General features: G+C 46.4%; 1 long non-coding RNA gene across 1 annotated transcript in view; it reads right to left on the bottom strand.

The window, feature by feature from the left end:
• LOC146835368 (uncharacterized) overlaps positions 1–19456 on the bottom strand; it is a 108479-nt gene that overhangs the window by 24554 nt on the left and 64469 nt on the right. Inside the window, exon 2 of the long non-coding RNA XR_014960725.1 lies at positions 2967–3049. This is a non-coding gene — a long non-coding RNA (uncharacterized LOC146835368). The remainder of the gene's footprint in view (positions 1–2966; positions 3050–19456) is intronic.

The following is a 19456-nucleotide window of genomic DNA, read 5'->3' as shown; positions in this document are numbered from 1 at the left end:
GAGGCTTCTGAACTGAGCAAAGTACTCCAGATTAGGCCACCAGAGATGAACATGCCATACCCCCAAGGAGGCCTCTGAACTGAGCAAAGTACCCCAGATGAGGCCACCAGAGATGAACATGCTATACCCCGGAGTAGGTCTCTGAACTGAGCAAAGTACTCCAGACGAGGCCACCAAAGATGAACATGCCATACCCCCGAGGGGGCCTCTCAACTGAGCAAAGTACCCCAGACGAGGCCACCAGAGATGAACATGCCATACCCCGGAGGAGGACTCTGAACTGAGCAAAGTACTGGAGATGAGGCCACCGGAGATGAACATGCCATAACCCGGAGGAGGCCTCTGAATTGAGCAAAGTTCCCCAGACGAGACCACCAGAGCTGAACATGCCATACCCCGGAGGAGGCCTCTGAACTGAGCAAAGTGCCCCAGATGAGGCCACCAGAGATGAACATGCCATACCCCGGAAGAAGGCCTCTGAACTGAGCACAGTACTCCAGACGAGGCCACCAGAGCTGAAGATGCCATACCCCGGAGCACCAGAGATGAACATGCCATACCCCGGAGGAGGCCTCTGAACTGAGCACAGTACTCCAGACAAGGCCACCAGAGATGAACATGCCATGCCCCGGAGGAGGCCTCTGAACTGAGCACAGTACTCCAGATGATGCCACCAGAGATGAACATGCCATACCCCCGAGGAGGCCTCTCAACTGAGCAAAGTACCCCAGACGAGGCCACCGGAGATGAACATGCCATACCCCCGAGGAGGCCTCTGAACTGAGCACAGTACTCCAGATGAGGCCACCACAGCTGGAATGCAGGACCGAAGAGGTACAGAACAATGAACAAAGTACTGCAGGTGTGGCTCAAAACTGTACACATAATGCCATGAAGGAGGCCTCCAAAACTAAAAACAAATGCTGTGCAGCGCGGCTAAAGTTAACCTCTTCTGTGCCCATGACGAGATAGTCTCGTCATGGAGCACGGTTGCGCTGTGCCCATGACGAGACAATCTCGTCATGAACCCCGCCCGCTAATGTAACGGCCGGCACAGGAGGGGGAAAGGGCGGGGCACTGAAGGGGTTAAAGAGGAAAACAAGCAACACATGAACGCACCTACAAAATGAAGCAGGCACTTTCTTCTATTTAGTTCCCCATCAGAGTTGTATATGTAATTAAAAAGAAAAAAATGCATAAAAGATTTTTTTTTCCAAACCGGGTTGGCTGAAGGGGCACGGAAGCAACATGGGTTCGGGGGTTGGGAGAACGCTGAAGCAGCATAGAAGGAGATAGACAAGCAAGAGAGGGAAGGGCGGGAGGGAAAGCAGCAGGGGAGGGTGGGAGCGAAAGCAGCAGGGGAGGGCGGGAGGGAAAGCAGCAGGGGAGGGTGGGAGCAAAAGCAGTTGGGCAGCAATCAGCAACACAGAGTGCAGGGGAGCAACATACATGAGGGAGTCGGCTCAGAAACTCATGCAGTCTCATGGAGGGCTTCACACAAAAGAAGAAAAGTAGTGGCAGAAAATCAAGTAGCGGAAGCAGCGATGCCAGCCAATCAAAGTGATTGTAAAGAGGCCATGGGAGGGACAAACACAAGACTGACAAGCTGGTGCACGAATAAGAAGCAGGTAAATGAGAGTGACAAGGAAAGCCAACCAGTGGTAAGCAGTGGGCGGGCTCCAAGCCCCTCTATGTTGTTGGTAAGCCACATGCGCGGTCTAAAAAGGCATGCATTAAAGAACAGGAGTATCGGGGAATCCGGAAGAACAGTAACGGGGGTGGCCTGGAAGGGCCCACTACAGATGCAAACTCATTTCACTGCTCACGGAAACTAGACTCTCATCCGAACTGAGCTAACTATACCAAAAAGCCATCATGAGCCTGCGTTTTACTACATGTCGTAATCAACACCTACAAACTACCATTTCCCAAAATAGTCAGACATCCGACTCGTTATATTTTTGTCAATAAATAGTATTTCTATGTGAGAAGAAGGGGCTGTACTGAAGCAGACATATAAAGAATCGTTCTACCATCAATCACTTAAAATGCCAGTTCTCATTCTCAGGAAACGTGGACAATATTGTTTACTCCGGTAAGAAATAGAAACAACAACAGTTAAAAAATGTGGGGGAACAAAGGCAAATGTCCTTCCACCCGAGACACCTGAAGTGAAGCTGGAATGAGCTACAAACGACCAGAGTACTTAAGCAAGCAAAACATTTCTTATTTTTCTCTCTCTTTGCAATACCTTTATCTTTAGTTCAGGTTGTATTCCTCGCCATTGATGTGCTCCTGGATGACCCCCCCCGCCCCCTCCTCCCCCCTTCCCCCTTCCCCGCTGCTGAGGAGAAATCGTCGGCCTGGTGTCCCAAACAACCAAGGAGTGCCGCCTCAGGCACCAGACCTGTTCGGTCTCCATTTCCAGATGTAATTATCAATGGTTCCTCATTCATGGCAAATATTGCACAACCAATTCAGCCCGTTATAGAGATTGATGACGCACATTTCTCAGCTTCCCTAAATACTCCAATTTTTGTGCGCAGCTGACATGGTTTGTGGTTGGTTGGAAATCCCTGGCAATGTGATTTTATACAGTTACAGACAAATCACTCTGCCAGGAATCCAGCCACTCACAGCAGAACGTGGAAGAAGCCCCAAGCATCCGAGCACGTCGGCCATCTTGTGCAATCAGCCTGGTCTGGGCCAGGCAGCCATTTTGTAACCTCTGTGGAGTCTCAGCCTGTCGGACATCTTGTAAAGTCCGTCAGACGTGGGTCGGATGGGCTACCTTGTAAATTCTGTTAGCGCAAAACCTGGAACATATTTAGTTCCAATTCTCAGCCTTTAACGTTCTCAGTGACGGCAGCATAGTAATAAAAGTGACAAGGTAAGGCAGTTTGCATCCATGAAATCTATAAACTCTTCATAAGCACCAAATATGAAGGCCTAGGAATCCAACATACCAGGTTCACCGACAGACGCTTCTTAATCCGATGGGTGACAGGAGCTCCCGCATTACCCATCCTCCGCCTGTTGTGCGCTCCCTCTGTTGAAAAACAGGACAGAAACAATTTAAGAATGTGTTAAAGTCATAATCATCTTCATGTTTATAGAGTAACATCATCCCCTACATGGACCCACTTGAGAGGTTCAACTGTGCAATTTACAATGGGAACAAGCATTGGCAAAACCAAAAGGACTGGCTTACATTCTGAGCCCTGAGTGAAATTTTAAAACAATCCAAAAACAAGGACTTCCTTTTTACGATGCATAAAACATTGAATGTGCGACAATTCAGTGTACCTGGGGGATGTAAAACAGCTCCTCTTGCATTACAATGAAAGTACTCAACAGAAGGGAGAAGGTTACACCTCAGAGCCAATAGTGTTAGAGGAGAGAAATGCTCCTCTGGGCGGAGCCAATACCATTGTATGTGCATTTTAAAGTATTGTTAACAATTGGTCCAGTAGACAAAAGGTGTCAATCAATCAAAAAGGAAAAGTCAAGGGAACAAGCAGGCTTTGCATAGGGAAGGGAAGAAGAGATTCAATACACCCAAGGCGCGATGACTCAAGTCCCTTCCCCTGGGGTTGCACTTGGAAAGCGTTGCCTGCCAACGCACCCCATGAATTCATCGGAAGAGGTAATCTCCGGGTCAAAGACCGTGGCTACTGCCCCTAACGTATCGAACGGGGCTGCCAATGCTGCCCCCAGAGCTGGAGAGGTCTTAGGCGAGGCCAAGCTTCTTACAAATGGTCCCCATTCCAAACTGCATAGCAAGGAGGGGCGCAGTCCATCTACAGAAGGTACAGGGGGAGTGAGAGGGTTCCAACAAGACCACCATCTGTCCATGGAGGGGGTGCCCAAAGAAGAAGAGGGAGGAGAGAAAAGGAAGACTGGCAGGGCCAATGGTCAAGTTCAAGATGTCAGATACTGCATCCAAGCACCACCTATGCAGGACAATGAGGGGAGGGAGTGTGCAGTCGTACAAGTCTAGAGGTGGGAGAGCCATTGAAAGCTCAAGCCAGACTCGAGCAGGAAGCCTGGCTCTGGTTCAGCTCGAGATCCTGTCCACGCTTTTATGTGGCTTCTGCCTCCTTCCCTCCACCTCATACACACACCCTGGGTGTGGCGTTATTGCCAGATTTGTAGACTTTGGACCTGGTGAACCAGATTCCCGGCTCGGCGTCAGCTCAACATCCTCTGACTTTGGGCAAATCACTTCATTTTCCCCTCCGTGTAAGCAATGAATGGTGACCTTGTGGCATGTAATGTAAGCTTATGTAAAGCGCTCCAATGCCTTCGGGTCGAGTTCACGCCATGTGAAAACTGCCAAAAGGTGCACAAAGAGACACAAACAAAGCCTTAACACAAGGAATGTTGCTCTGTAATAATCTGGACCAGTACAGGATCTACATGACAATTGCCTTGAGTCTTGGTTCACTAATGGCTCATGTTTAAAAACTACCACTCTTAATAAGTACTTCTCAGTTTTGTGCTATAATGTGACCAGGGCTGGACTGGCCATAGCGGGCACCGGGCATTTCCCCTGTGGGCTACCAGGGTGGAGCAGGTTTTGGGCCCCTGGGGGGCCATTTTTGTTACGAGGGGCCGGCAATATCACCCCTCTGTGATAAGCTCGGCAGCACCCTCCCATACCCCCGGGGGCCCGCCAAGCAGTTTGCCAGGGTCGGTTTCGGTTCCCAGTCTGGCCCTGAATGTGACTTATTAATGTCAAAGCTTCCACGTCATAAAGATATAAAGTGATATTTGGTCTATAATCACATAGCAAACATTGTCAGGGCTCGGCTAGTGCACGGGCTCTAAGACCCGAGCCAGACTCTTGGCTTGGCTCTTCCTCGGCTCACCCCATTAGTTTGTTGGCTCGCCCATCTATATACAAGAGCATCACTACTCCAAGGAGTAGTACTCAAAGGGTGGAGAAAGGAGGGAGAGAGGAGCGGTGGATAGTTCGTAGACAGAGAGTCTGATTTAGATCTGGGTGGATGGGTTACTCCGTCACAGTGACGGATATCCCGTCCGCGGCCAAAATATAAATCCTAATACCATAGGATATAATGGGATTTATATTTAGGTGGACAGGATATCCGTCACCGTTGTGATGGAGTAACCGGTCCGCCGAGATCTAAAGCAGACACAGAGTTTCCTGGTCCAAACCTGGACAGCATCCACTACATGAGCAGCAGTAGAGAGTTCCCACAACCTGTTCTTCCTGTGCAGCTGAAGTCATCCTATAGCGCATGTATCTGTAGACAGGGATTGCAGAGATGGAAGGGAGGGGATTGCCAGGCCCCCAAGAGTCAAAGCTCCTGACTTATTATATTCAGGGCCACTGGAATTATGAGATTCTGCAGCTGCAGCTTTTTAACATAAATCGGGATTTGCCGCATTTGCCACATATTCCAAGAACTGCTGCATAGTCTGCAAATTTTAACAAAGAAATTGTTTCTAGCCCAAGGGATCAAAAATTACTAAACACATTGCAAAATGTGTTCACTCGCAGTGGAAGGCCTTTTGTAAAGGTCAACTACTTATCTTTCAGTTACTCATTTCTGTACTTGGTTGTCAAACTGGTACTAATGAGGTGAACTCTTTCTACAGATATTATTCTCATGTGTGAAAATTGCAAAAATAATGAAGTAAAACTATTACAGAAAAGTGCAGCATTATGCTGCATAATTTACCTTTTTTTGCTGCATAATTTACTCAACCCAGCCGCATAATTTGGTGCTAACCTGCCGCATAATTCGTGACCCTGCTTATGATACAGCAGACCAAGAAGAAGGTGGTCCCCCTGATTGGGAGAGCACGAGACCAAGGTGTCCCACAACTGCTACTTCAAGGGTTCTCCAAAAAAGGGTGAGAGAGGAGAGGCGGAGGACTGTGCAAAGGGCAAAAGTCAGTACCCCAATTATTTACTAGTGGGGTGACCCGGTATTCTACAGAGTCTGGGCCGCTAATATAACTAGATACAAGCGCGAAGCAGCTCCAGCAATGCTCTGGGGGGCCCTATCTTGTTAATGCTGCGTCAATCCTTACGCCTGCTTCAGGCAGGCGCAGGGTTTTGACGCAGCATGGACCTAAAAGTGACTTGTAGATTTCACTCAGCCATTTTTAGGAGGCGTTCCTGCGCCGGAAAGCCCCCCTGCGCAGGAACGCCTACATGTGGCGCAGGGCTTTACAACGTGACGCATCTCCCAGATGCGTCACGTCGTAAGTACGCCGTACCATGGCTCAGGACTTGCGCCGCCGCTGCATCACAAAAGTGACGCAACGGCGGTGTAAATGAGGCGCAAGGGGCTTGTAAATCTGCCCTATGGTAAGGGAAACTGCACTAGAGTGTGCCGAAGGCAGCATGTTATAGGGACGCTGCACTAGAATGTGCAAACCTCACGGTGCGTTGCCATAAAACACTAGAGCAGACTGTCTTGCTCACAGCCTAACCGAAGACACGCTGCACTGAACTGTGCCCACGGTGCTTTAGTAACCCTAGAAGGAATCACCGATATCTGTGTGCACCATACACGTCAGACGTGGAAAGCAAGGCAGGGCTGTCTCAACACTGCATCCTTCTGAGGCTGCAGATCTGAGTACTATTGAGTTGGGTCGATACACACCACACACGTACAAAAGTACGAAGAGAGTAACACATTGCAAAAGTGATGACTAAAACAGCCAGGCCCCACAAAACAAACAATTGAACACACAGCATTGCCAGAGGACATCTGCAATATAGCGCCACACAACACATCGAACTGCTCTTGCGCTATGAGCTCTGTAAGACCGCACACTGCCCGTCATCTTCCGCTGGGGCGACGACTGAAGCGCACGCTGTGTAAACAAAAGGTCTGGGTGCCTCAAAACCAGTTTACGAGTAAAGAGAAGAATGCGGCAAAATCGTAAATTTATTTCATCAGTCGTTTCTGTGAGAACGAATCGTGCGCCTCCTCAAAGCACGGATTATCTTCCCTGGTGACAAAATGCAGCAGCAACATTCACCCTTACAAGCAATCAGTACTTACAAGAGTCAGACCACTCACCAGTGATCAAACACACCCATAACAGACCACTCACCAGAGATCAAACACTCGAGCAACCGACATCTCACACCATAGCATCGGACCACTCACCAGTGATCAAACACACCAGCAACCGACATCTCGCACCAGACCACTCACCAGTGATCAAACACACCAGTAACCGACATCTCATACCACAGCATCAGACCACTCACCAATGATCACCAATAACCGACATCTCGCACCAGAGCATCAGACCACTCACCAGTGATCAAACACACCCATAACAGACCACTCACCAGAGATCAAACACTCGAGCAACCGACATCTCACACCATAGCATCGGACTACTCACCAGTGATCAAACACACCAGCAACCGACATCTCACACCAGAGCATCAGACCACTCACCATTGATCAAACACACCAATAACCGATATCTCACACCACAGCATCAGACCACTCACCAGTGATCAAACACACCAATAACCGACATCTCGCACCAGAGCATCGGACCACTCACCAGTGATCAAACACCCAGCAACCGACATCTCGCACCAGAGCATCAGACCACTCACCAGTGATCAAACACACCAATAACCGACATCTCACACCACAGCATCAGACCACTCACCATTGATCAAACACACCAATAACCGATATCTCGCACCAGAGCATCAGACCACTCACCAGTGATCAAACACACCAATAACCGACATCTCGCACCAGAGCATCAGACCACTCACCAGTGATCAAACACACCAGCAACCGACATCTCGCACCAGAGCATCAGACCACTCACCAGTGATCAAACACACCAATAACCGACATCTCACACCACAGCATCAGACCACTCACCATTGATCAAACACACCAATAACCGATATCTCGCACCAGAGCATCAGACCACCCACCAGTGATCAAACACACCAATAACCGACATCTCACACCACAGCATCAGACCTCTCACCATTGATCAAACACTTGAGCAACCGACATCTCACACCACAGCATCAGACCACTCACCAGTGATCAAACACACCAATAACCGACATCTCACACCACAGCATCAGACCATTCACCAGTGATCAAACACTTGAGCAACCGACATCTCGCACCAGAGCATCAGACCACTCACCAGTGATCAAACACACCCATAACAGACCACTCACCAGAGATCAAACACTCGAGCAACCGACATCTCACACCCCAGCATCGGACCACTCACCAGTGATCAAACACACCAATAACCGACATCTCGCACCAGAGCATCAGACCACTCACCAGTGATCAAACACACCAAAAACCGACTTCTCACACCACAGCATCAGACCACTCACCAGTGATCATACACACCAATAACCGACATCTCACACCAGAGCATCAGACCACTCACCAGTGATCAAACACACCAATAACCGACATCTCGCACCAGAGCATCCGACCACTCACCAGTGATCAAACACACCAGCAACCGACATCTCGCACCAGACCACTCACCAGAGATCAAACACTCGAGCAACCGACATCTCACACCACAGCATCGGACCACTCACCAGTGATCAAACACACCAATAACCGACATCTCGCACCAGAGCATCAGACCACTCACCAGTGATCAAACACACCAATAACCGACATCTCGCACCAGAGCATCAGCCCACTCACCAGTGATCAAACGCACCAATAACCGACATCTCACACCATAGCATCGGACCACTCACCAGTGATCAAACACACCAGCAACCGACATCTCGCACCAGACCACTCACCAGTGATCAAACACACCAGCAACCGACATCTCATACCACAGCATCAGACCATTCACCAGTGATCACCAATAACCGACATCTCGCACCAGAGCATCAGACCACTCACCAGTGATCAAACACACCAGCAACCGACTTCTCGCACCACAGCATCAGACCACTCACCAGTGATCAAACACACCAGCAACCGACATCTCGCACCAGACCACTCACCAATGATCAAACACACCAGCAACCGACATCTCGCACCAGACCACTCACCAGTGATCGAACACACCTGCAACCGACATCACACCACAGCATCAGACCACTCACCAGTGATCAAACACACCAGCAACCGACATCTCACACCACAGCATCCGACCACTCACCAGTGATCAAACACTCCAATAATCGACATCTCGCACCAGACCACTCACCAGTGATCAAACACACCAGCAACTGACATCTCACACCACAGCATCAGACCACTCACCAGTGATCAAACTCACCAATAACCGACATCTCGCACCAGAGCATCAGACCACTCACCAGTGATCAAACACACCAATAACCGACATCTCGCACCAGAGCATCAGACCACTCGCCAGTGATCAAACACACCAATAACCGACATCTCACACCACAGCATCAGACCACTCACCAGTGATCAAACACACCAATAACCGACATCTCGCACCAGAGCATCAGACCACTCACCAGTGATCAAACACACCAATAACCGACATCTCACACCACAGCATCAGACCACTCACCAGTGATCAAACACTTGAGCAACCGACATCTCGCACCCCAGCATCAGACCACTCAGCAGTGATCAAACACACCAATAACCGACCTCTCACACCAGAGCATCAGACCACTCACCAGTGATCAAACACACCAGCAACCGACATCTCGCACCAGATCATCAGACCACTCAGCAGTGATCAAACACACCAATAACCGACCTCTCACACCAGAGCATCAGACCACTCACCAGTGATCAAACACTTGAGCAACCGACATCTCGCACCAGACCACTCACCAGTGATCGAACACACCTGCAACCGACATCACACCACAGAATCAGACCACTCACCAGTGATCAAACACACCAGCAACCGACATCTCACACCACAGCATCAGACCACTCACCAGTGATCAAACACTCCAATAACCGACATCTCGCACCAGACCACTCACCAGTGATCAAACACACCAGCAACCGACATCTCGCACCAGATCATCAGACCACTCAGGAGTGATCAAACACACCAATAACCGACCTCTCACACCAGAGCATCAGACCACTCACCAATGATCAAACACACCAGCAACCGACATCTCGCACCAGACCACTCACCAGTGATCGAACACACCTGCAACCGACATCACACCACAGCATCAGACCACTCACCAGTGATCAAACACACCAGCAACCGACATCTCACACCACAGCATCAGACCACTCACCAGTGATCAAACACTCCAATAACCGACATCTCGCACCAGACCACTCACCAGTGATCAAACACACCAGCAACTGACATCTCACACCACAGCATCAGACCACTCACCAGTGATCAAACTCACCAATAACCGACATCTCGCACCAGAGCATCAGACCACTCACCAGTGATCAAACACACCAATAACCGACATCTCGCACCAGAGCATCAGACCACTCGCCAGTGATCAAACACACCAATAACCGACATCTCACACCACAGCATCAGACCACTCACCAGTGATCAAACACACCAATAACCGACATCTCGCACCAGAGCATCAGACCACTCACCAGTGATCAAACACACCAATAACCGACATCTCACACCACAGCATCAGACCACTCACCAGTGATCAAACACTTGAGCAACCGACATCTCGCACCCCAGCATCAGACCACTCAGCAGTGATCAAACACACCAATAACCGACCTCTCACACCAGAGCATCAGACCACTCACCAGTGAGCAAACACACCAGCAACCGACATCTCGCACCAGATCATCAGACCACTCAGCAGTGATCAAACACACCAATAACCGACCTCTCACACCAGAGCATCAGACCACTCACCAGTGATCAAACACTTGAGCAACCGACATCTCACACCACAGCATCAGACCACTCACCAGTGATCAAACACACCAATAACCGACATCTCACACCACAGCATCAGACCATTCACCAGTGATCAAACACTTGAGCAACCGACATCTCGCACCAGAGCATCAGAGCACTCACCAGTGATCAAACACACCAATAACCGACATCTCGCACCACAGCATCAGACCACTCACCAGTGATCAAACACACCAATAACCGACATCTCACACCACAGCATCAGACCATTCACCAGTGATCAAACACTTGAGCAACCGACATCTCACACCACAGCATCAGACCACTCACCAGTGATCAAACACACCAATAACGGCATGACTGCGATCGCCAGCTGGATGGCCCAGAACTTTCTCCAGTGTAATGTGGGAAAGTCTGAGGTCATGCTATTTGGAGAGGCAAAAATCCTGTGGACCCCTGACTGGTGGCCCTCCAGTCTGGGTCAGGCCCCTTCCCCTAAACAGGTGGTGAAAAACCTGGGGGTCCGTCTAGATCATGATCTCACCCTTGCCCATCATGCCAGCACCACGGCGGGATCCTGCTTCCACATCATTAGCCTCCTTCGGATGGTGTTCCCCCTTCTACCAGACTATACAAGAAAGACCTTGGTCCAGGCCCTCGTTTTGAGCCGCCTGGACTATTGCAATGGCCTATTCTTAGCAGCCAATGAAGGAGTGCTTAATAAACTTCAGGTGGTTCAGAACACTGCGGCCCGCCTGGTGACCAATGCCCCCCCTAGAACCCCATCCTTGCCCCTCCTCAAGGCCCTCCATTGGCTTCCCATCCGGAAACGGGTGGAATTCAAGATTTGCTGTGTGGTGCACAGGAGTCTTCACAACCTCGGTCCACACTACCTGGCCGAGAAATTTGTATACCACCGCCCTTCCCGCATTCTTAGGTCCAGCAATCAGCTATTACTCCAGGTTCCTAGACATAACAAGACCAGACAGGGAGGTCGCGCCCTTTCCATTATGGGCCCGCGTCTGTGGAACAGTCTTCCCCTTTCCCTCAGAGATTGCCCGAGCTATCTAGCTTTCAGGAAACGCCTAAAGACAACCCTGTTCTAGTTGGAGCGCTGCCCTACCTGTTTCTTCACAGCACCGCGCGGAGATACACCTTCGGGTGTGATGCCGGCGCGTTACAAGCCCATAAATAAATAAATAAATAAATAACCGATATCTCACACCACAGCATCAGACCATTCACCAGTGCTCAAACACACGAGCAACCGACATCTCACACCCCAGCATCAGACCACTCACTAGTGATGAAACACACCTATAACCGACACCTCACACCACTGCATCTGACCATTCACCAGCAACCGACATCTCGCACCAGAGCATCAGACCACATCAAGCTCACACCATGCCCAAAACCGCCTCCCCCTTCTTACCACACAGCATAATGCCAGCCCACATTTCATCACACCTCATTTTCACACCTTACCACCGCACACCACACCTTGTAACTACACAAAACGATTGTAAAAAACAGAAGGCGCACCCTTTTAAATTTTTATAGTTTACATACTGAGATATATCTGACCATACTGTAATCCTCACCAAGTCCTAAAAGTACATAAATCTAACCTCATGTGACAAGAAAAACAAACATATTTCACTTTGGCATTCCTTATCTAACAATAAAAACATTTGGTAATCTTCTATGAAAACATAACTGCACACTTGTTGCTTCCATAGGCTTCCATAACAGTTAAGAAGATGCACAGCTGAGCAGATCACAGGATCATTGGAAAGAGCTCCTAGCTGTATATACCAGCAGACACCTTGTCAGTTTGGACGGGAGCATTGAGTAACCTTATGTGAAAACATAACTGCGCTCTTGTTGCTTCCATAGCAGTTAAGATGTTTAGAGGCAGGGGCTGCTGAGCAGATCACAGGATCATCAGGTAGTGCTCCTAGCTGTATATACCAGCAGACACCTTGTCAGTTTGGACGGGAGCATTGAGTAACCTTATATGAAAACATAACTGCGCTCTTGTTGCTTCCATAGCAGTTAAGATGTTTAGAGGCAGGGGCTGCTGAGCAGATCACAGGATCATCAGGTAGTGCTCCTAGCTGTATATAACAGCAGACACCTTGTCAGTTTGGAGGAAACATTCAACCGTGTGCTAACATATCATGCCTAGCTCACAATATGCCTGTGACGGTCCCTTTCAAAGGTCTCACACAAAGGAACAGAGCGAACGCTCAGTCTTTGTAACACACAGCAGCCAGAGGTTACAGAAAGATTTGTCGCCTATAGGAGCCTCCATTTCTCTTTACTCAGACCTCACTCGCCAACAATAAGCATCCCGAACTTTCCTTTAATGATAGCTGCTTGGATTTTGAGACATGTTCTGACATCAATCCCCGATAGGCCATATGTGTGAATGGTTTTGAAAGTTGTGCATATTAATTCAGTGGCTCTTCCTGTTTCAGTGTAAAAACCAGGCATGGTTGTCTGCCCAACTTCCCAAAGAAACAGCAGCTTTAACAGACTTGTATGTGCTTGTGGAAGTAACAATGATCTAGTCACATGCTGAAGGGGATGTTCCACCAGCACATTGTTGGCATTAAGTGGCCCACAATACAAGAGGCCAGAATCAAGGAATGGTTTCATTTTTATCCCCAATGCAACTTTTGCTGCTTTTTATGCAACAAAAAGCTTCAAATGAGCAGCTGCCATCTTCCCTCTTTGCTATTTATGAGAAATGTAAAACTTTTTGCTCATGACAAATTATAACTCCTTCTCAGTAAAACTTAAGCATTCTGGGATGTAAGGTTTTCAAGTTCTCCACGGACTGCTGGTTCCAAAGATGCTACAACCTGTTTGGTAAAGTATATTTTACACCGATTTATCCCCACAACACCTCCTCGGTCACATTGTTCTAAACAACCTTTTCCAAAATGACATCTTTGGAAGACGCTTCGAAAATAGCGACATTCGGTGCAGGTAACTGGTAAGAGATGTCGATAACTATAGTTAGGATGAGCGCAGAACAAAGGCATAGTTGAAAAGTATCCGTACATCATGACATGCGGAGTACAGAGTAAAAGGCACTGTACACTCAAGCTCAGCCAACGTCAACACAGAGTGACATGTCCAGCACTGAGTACAGATGTTATACTCTCATATTGGGATATCATTTGTGCACTTCGACATGCCCAGTACTGAGCAGTTATTATAGATTGCTGCTGAGTTAATATCCGTACACCACGAGGTGACCAGTAGTGAGCAGTTATTACAGACTGCTGCTCAGTTAATATCCGTACACCACGAGGTGACCAGTACTGATTAAAGTCATTATAGGCTCATTCTCATTTATGTCCGTACAACACGGCATGCTTAGTGAAGTCACTATAAACTTGTGCCCAGTTAATATCCATACAGCACGCAATGCTTAGTACTGAGTAAAGTCATTACAAACTCATTCGTATTAGTATCCGTACAACACAACAGGCTAAGTACTGAGCAAAGTCATAACAAACTCATTCTCACTAGTATCAGTACAACACGCAATGCTTAGTACTGAATAAAGTGATTACAAACTCAAGCTCAGTTCATATCCGTACAACACGCCATGCTTAGTACTTAGTAAAGTCATTAAAAACTCAAGCTCAGTTAATATTCATGCAACATGATATGCTTAGTATTGAGTAAAGTCATTACACACACATTCGCATTAATATCCATACAACACAACATGCTTAGTACTGAGTAAAGCCATTGCAAATTCATTCACATTAATAGCCAAACAACACGTTGTAATAAAGTTGTTACAAACTCGTGTTCAGTTCATACCCGTACAACACGACATGCTCAGTGGAAAGTCATTACAGACTCAAGCTCAGTTCATATCCATACAACACAACATGCTCAGTGCTGAGTAAAGTCCACACAAGCTCATTTGCATTTTTATCCGTACAACACGTTATCTTAGTACTGAGTAAAGTCATTACAAAACTCAAGCTCATTAGTACCTGTACAACACAACATGCTTAGTACTGAGTAGTCATTACAAACTCAAGCTCATAAGTATCCAAACAACACGTTGTAATATGTCCATTACAAACTCATGTTCAGTTCATGTCCGTACAACACTACATGCTCAGTGCAAAGTCATTACAAACTCAAGCTCAGTTCATATCCATACAACATAATACTTAGTAGTCATTACAAACTCATTCTCATTAGTACCTGTACAACACACTCAGTGCTGAGTAAAGCCATTACAAACTCATTCTCATTAGTATCCATACAACACGTTGTAATACATTCATTACAAACTCGTGTTCAGTTCATGTCCGTACAACACGACATTCTCAGTGTCAAGTCAGTACAAACTCATCAGTTCATATTCATACAACACAACATACTTAGTACTGAGTAGTCATTACAAACTCAAGCTCATTAGTACCTGTACAACACAACATGCTTAGTACTGGGTAGTCATTACAAACTCATTCTCATAAGTGTCCATACTACATGTTGTAATACATCCATTACAAACTCGTGTTCAGTTCATGTCCGTACAACATGACATTCTCAGTGCCAAGTCATTACAAACTCAAGCACAGTTCATATCCTTACAACACTACATGCTCAGTGCGGAGTAAAGTCCTCACAAACTCATTTGCATTATTATGTGCACAACACGACATTGTTAGTACTGAGTAAAGTCATTACAAACTCAAGCTCATTAGTACCTGTTCAATACAACATGCTTAGTACTGAGTAGTCATTACAAACTCAGGGCTCATTAGTATCCATACAACATGTTGTAATACGTCCATTACAAACTCATGTTCAGTTCATGTCCGTACAACACTACATGCTCAGTGCAAAGTCATTACAAACTCATGCTCAGTTCATATCCATACAACATAATACTGAGTAGTCATTATAAACTCATTCTCATTAGTACCTGTACAACACAACATGCTCAGTGCTGAGTAAACCCATTACAAACTCATTCTCATTAGTATCCATACAACCCGTTGTAATACATTCATTACAAACTCATGTTCAGTTCATGTCCGTACAACAGGACATTCTCAGTGTCAAGTCAGTACAAACTCAACTTCAGTTCATATTCATACAACACAACATACTTAGTACTGAGTAGTCATTACAAACTCATTCTCATAAGTATCCAAACAACATGTTGTAATATGTCCATTACAAACTCATGTTCAGTTCATGTCCGTACAACACTACATGCTCAGTGCAAAGTCATTACAAACTCAAGCTCAGTTCATATCCGTACAACACAACATGCTCAGTGCTGAGTAAAGTCCTCACAAACTCATTTGTAATATTATCCGTACAACACAACCTGCTCAGTGCTGTGTAGTCATTACAAACTCATTCTCAATAATATCCATACAACACGTTGTAATACATGCATTACAAACTTGTGTTCAGTTTGTATTCATACAACACGACATGCTCAATGCCAAGTCATTACAAACTCAAGCTCAGTTCATATCTGTAGAACACAAAATGCTAAAAATGCTCAGTGCGGAGGAAAGTCATTACAAACTCATTCGCATTAGTATCCGTACAATATGATCTGCTCAGTGCTGTGTAAAGCCATTACAAACTCATTCTCATTAGTGTCCATACAACACGTTGTAATAAAGTCATTACAAACTTGTGTTCAGTTCATATGCGTACAACACAACATGCTTAGTACTGAGTAAAGTCATTACAAACTCATTCTCATTGATATCCTTACACCAGCACATACTCAGTGCTGAGTAAAGTCCTAACAAACTTGAGCTCAGTTTATATCCATACACCGTGACAAGATCACTACAGGCTATCATTACTAACTGATTCTCATTAATAACCGTGAACAACAACATATTCTGTACTGTGTGTGGGGAGTTTCCAAAAGTCAAATATTTAAATACATAATACTGTAAGTAAGCATATACTCATTAATCAATTTAAAATTATTTTGTATTTGTTGTCATTATTTATTCTTTTTTAACAAAAATCAACGTTCATTGAACAACATGATTCTCACTTCATTGTTTTTCCTTTGTGTCCAAATAATAGATTTCACTCCAGACACCTTAATAACGTCAGGTTCATCATCCTCAAACAGACAGCATGTAACAGCCAACACGTTTCGCTGTGATCTCGCTGCTTCTTCAGGGCCAACAAAAAATCTAAAAACAGTGTCTATTAAGAAATAAATCTCTAGTGAAGCCAACTCTACGAGATCCCTGTACAAAATCCATGCATCATTCTAGAGAGACCCAAAATTAATGACAAAATCTCAAAGCGTTTTTGTTCTATACTCTTTTGACACCATAATCGTATTCCCAGGAAAACCGACATTAGTTTCATATCTAGCCTCCAAAGTACTGAGGTATTTATATATATCGAATTTCAAATCCAAAACTCATGATATAGATCCCTCATCACATAACTGAAGAGCCAGAATGAGATCACATTGAAACGCGTGTCGGCTGCTGCAGGCTGTCTGCTCCAGGATAATAAACTGAACTTAATTAAGCTGTCTGGAGTGAACTGTATTATTTGTAAACAAATGAAAAATAATGGACTGGGAATCCGGTTATTTAATTCGTTTTGATTTTTGTAAAAAAGGAATGAAGTATGACAGCAAATACGAAATAAACTGCAATTCGTTTATGAGGATATGCTTGCTTGCTGGAATTACATATTGAAGTATTTGACTTCTTCTTTGTATAAATACTAATATTAGTAATTCTCCAGAATGAAGCTCAAAAGTCTGGATGAGTGCCGGCGTCTGGAAGGTTTGACAAAGCAGATGAGACTGTTGAGGTACGCTGAGCCAGTGTTGTGTAGTGCCTTGAAAGTGTGGGTGAGGACTTTGAATTGTGCTTGTTCATGTATGGGGAGCCAGTTGGGCACCTTGAGGTGGTGTGGTGTGAGTGTGGCGTGAGAGGTTATAAGTGATTCACCACAAGTTCTGAATGGTCTGCAGCCTGTGGCTGAGTTTTTTGTTGATCCCGGCACACAGGGAGCTACCACAGTCAAGCTTGCTTGTGGTTTTCCGGGTGCTGACTGTGACCAATGGCAGTGACCAGTTCACTACACCCTGTACGCGTCCCAAGGGTAGCCGTTAACAGGGCCACTGGAATTATGCAGCGGAGGACCAAATTACGTAGCAGTGTTAACTAAGTTATGCAGCTACAAAAGGCGATTAAGCAGAATATTGCGGTGCATTCTGTGACAGTATACTGTATTCATTTGTTGTTTTTTACATGTCACCGTCTTGCCTGGTGTGGTTTTGAAACTGAACTCAGGTCCGTCTATGACTGTGTGCTGTCACGTGTTAATGAAGTGTGTGACATGAAGTGTGTGCCATCGCCATGTAGAGTTATGACTGCGTTCTGTCACATTAATGAAGTGCGTACCCTCACCCTGCAGTTATGACTGCATGTTGTCACATGTTAATGAAGTGTGTACCATTGCCCTGTAGAGTTATGACTGCGTGCTGTCACATGTTAATGAAGCGCGTACCATCGTCCTGTAGAGTTATGACTGCATGCTGTCACATGTTGATGAAGTGTGCGCCATCGCCCTGTAGTGTTATGACTGTGTGCTGTCACATGTTAATGAAGTGTGTACCATTGCCCTGTAGAGTTATGACTGCGTGCTGTCACATGTTAATGAAGCGTGCACCATCGTCCTGGAGAGTTATGACTGCATGCTGTCACATGTTGATGAAGTGTGCGCCATTGCCCTGTAGAGTTATGACTTTGTGCTGTCACATGTTAATGAAGTGTGTACCATTGCCATGTAGAGTTATGACTTTGTGCTGTCACATGTTAATGAAGTGTGTACTATCGCCCTGTAGAGTTATGACTTTGTGCTGTCACATGCTAATGAAGTGTGTACTATCGCCCTGTAGAGTTATGACTGTGTGCTGTCACATGTTAATGAAGTGTGTACCATTGCCCTGTAGAGTTATGACTTTGTGCTGTCACATGTTAATGAAGCGCGTACCATCGTCCTGGAGAGTTATGACTGCATGCTGTCACATGTTAATGAAGTGTGTACCATCGCCCTGTAGAGTTATGACTGTGTGCTGTCACGTTAATGAAGTGTGCGCCATTGCCCTGTAGAGTTATGACTTTGTGCTGTCACATGCTAATGAAGTGTGTACTATCGCCCTGTAGAGTTATGACTGCGTGCCGTCACAGATTAATGAAGCGTGTGCCATTGCCCTGTAGGGTTATGACTGCGTGCGGTCACGTGTTAATGAAGCATGTACCAATGCCCTTTAGAGTTATGACTGCGTGCTGTCACAGAATCAGGGTTGGATTGGGATTAAAAATCGGCCCGGGCACACCCAAAAAAATGTGGCCCACATTTGCGTATTGCCTTCCCGCAAAACACTGCTTCAGTTTAGTTTTATGAAAAGAGCCACATATCAATGCAAGTGAGACCACTTCTGCTCAGGCCCCCTGCCCTCACTACATTAATGGGCCGGCCCAGCGAGAGAAAGGGAGTGACACCTCTGCCCATCTGC

This window comes from Triturus cristatus, chromosome 4_2 (assembly GCF_964204655.1).
Source record: "Triturus cristatus chromosome 4_2, aTriCri1.1, whole genome shotgun sequence".
Taxonomy (NCBI): Eukaryota; Metazoa; Chordata; class Amphibia; order Caudata; family Salamandridae; genus Triturus; species Triturus cristatus.
The sequence above is the reverse complement of the archived record's forward strand: the minus strand, read 5'-3'. Positions and strand labels throughout refer to the sequence as shown.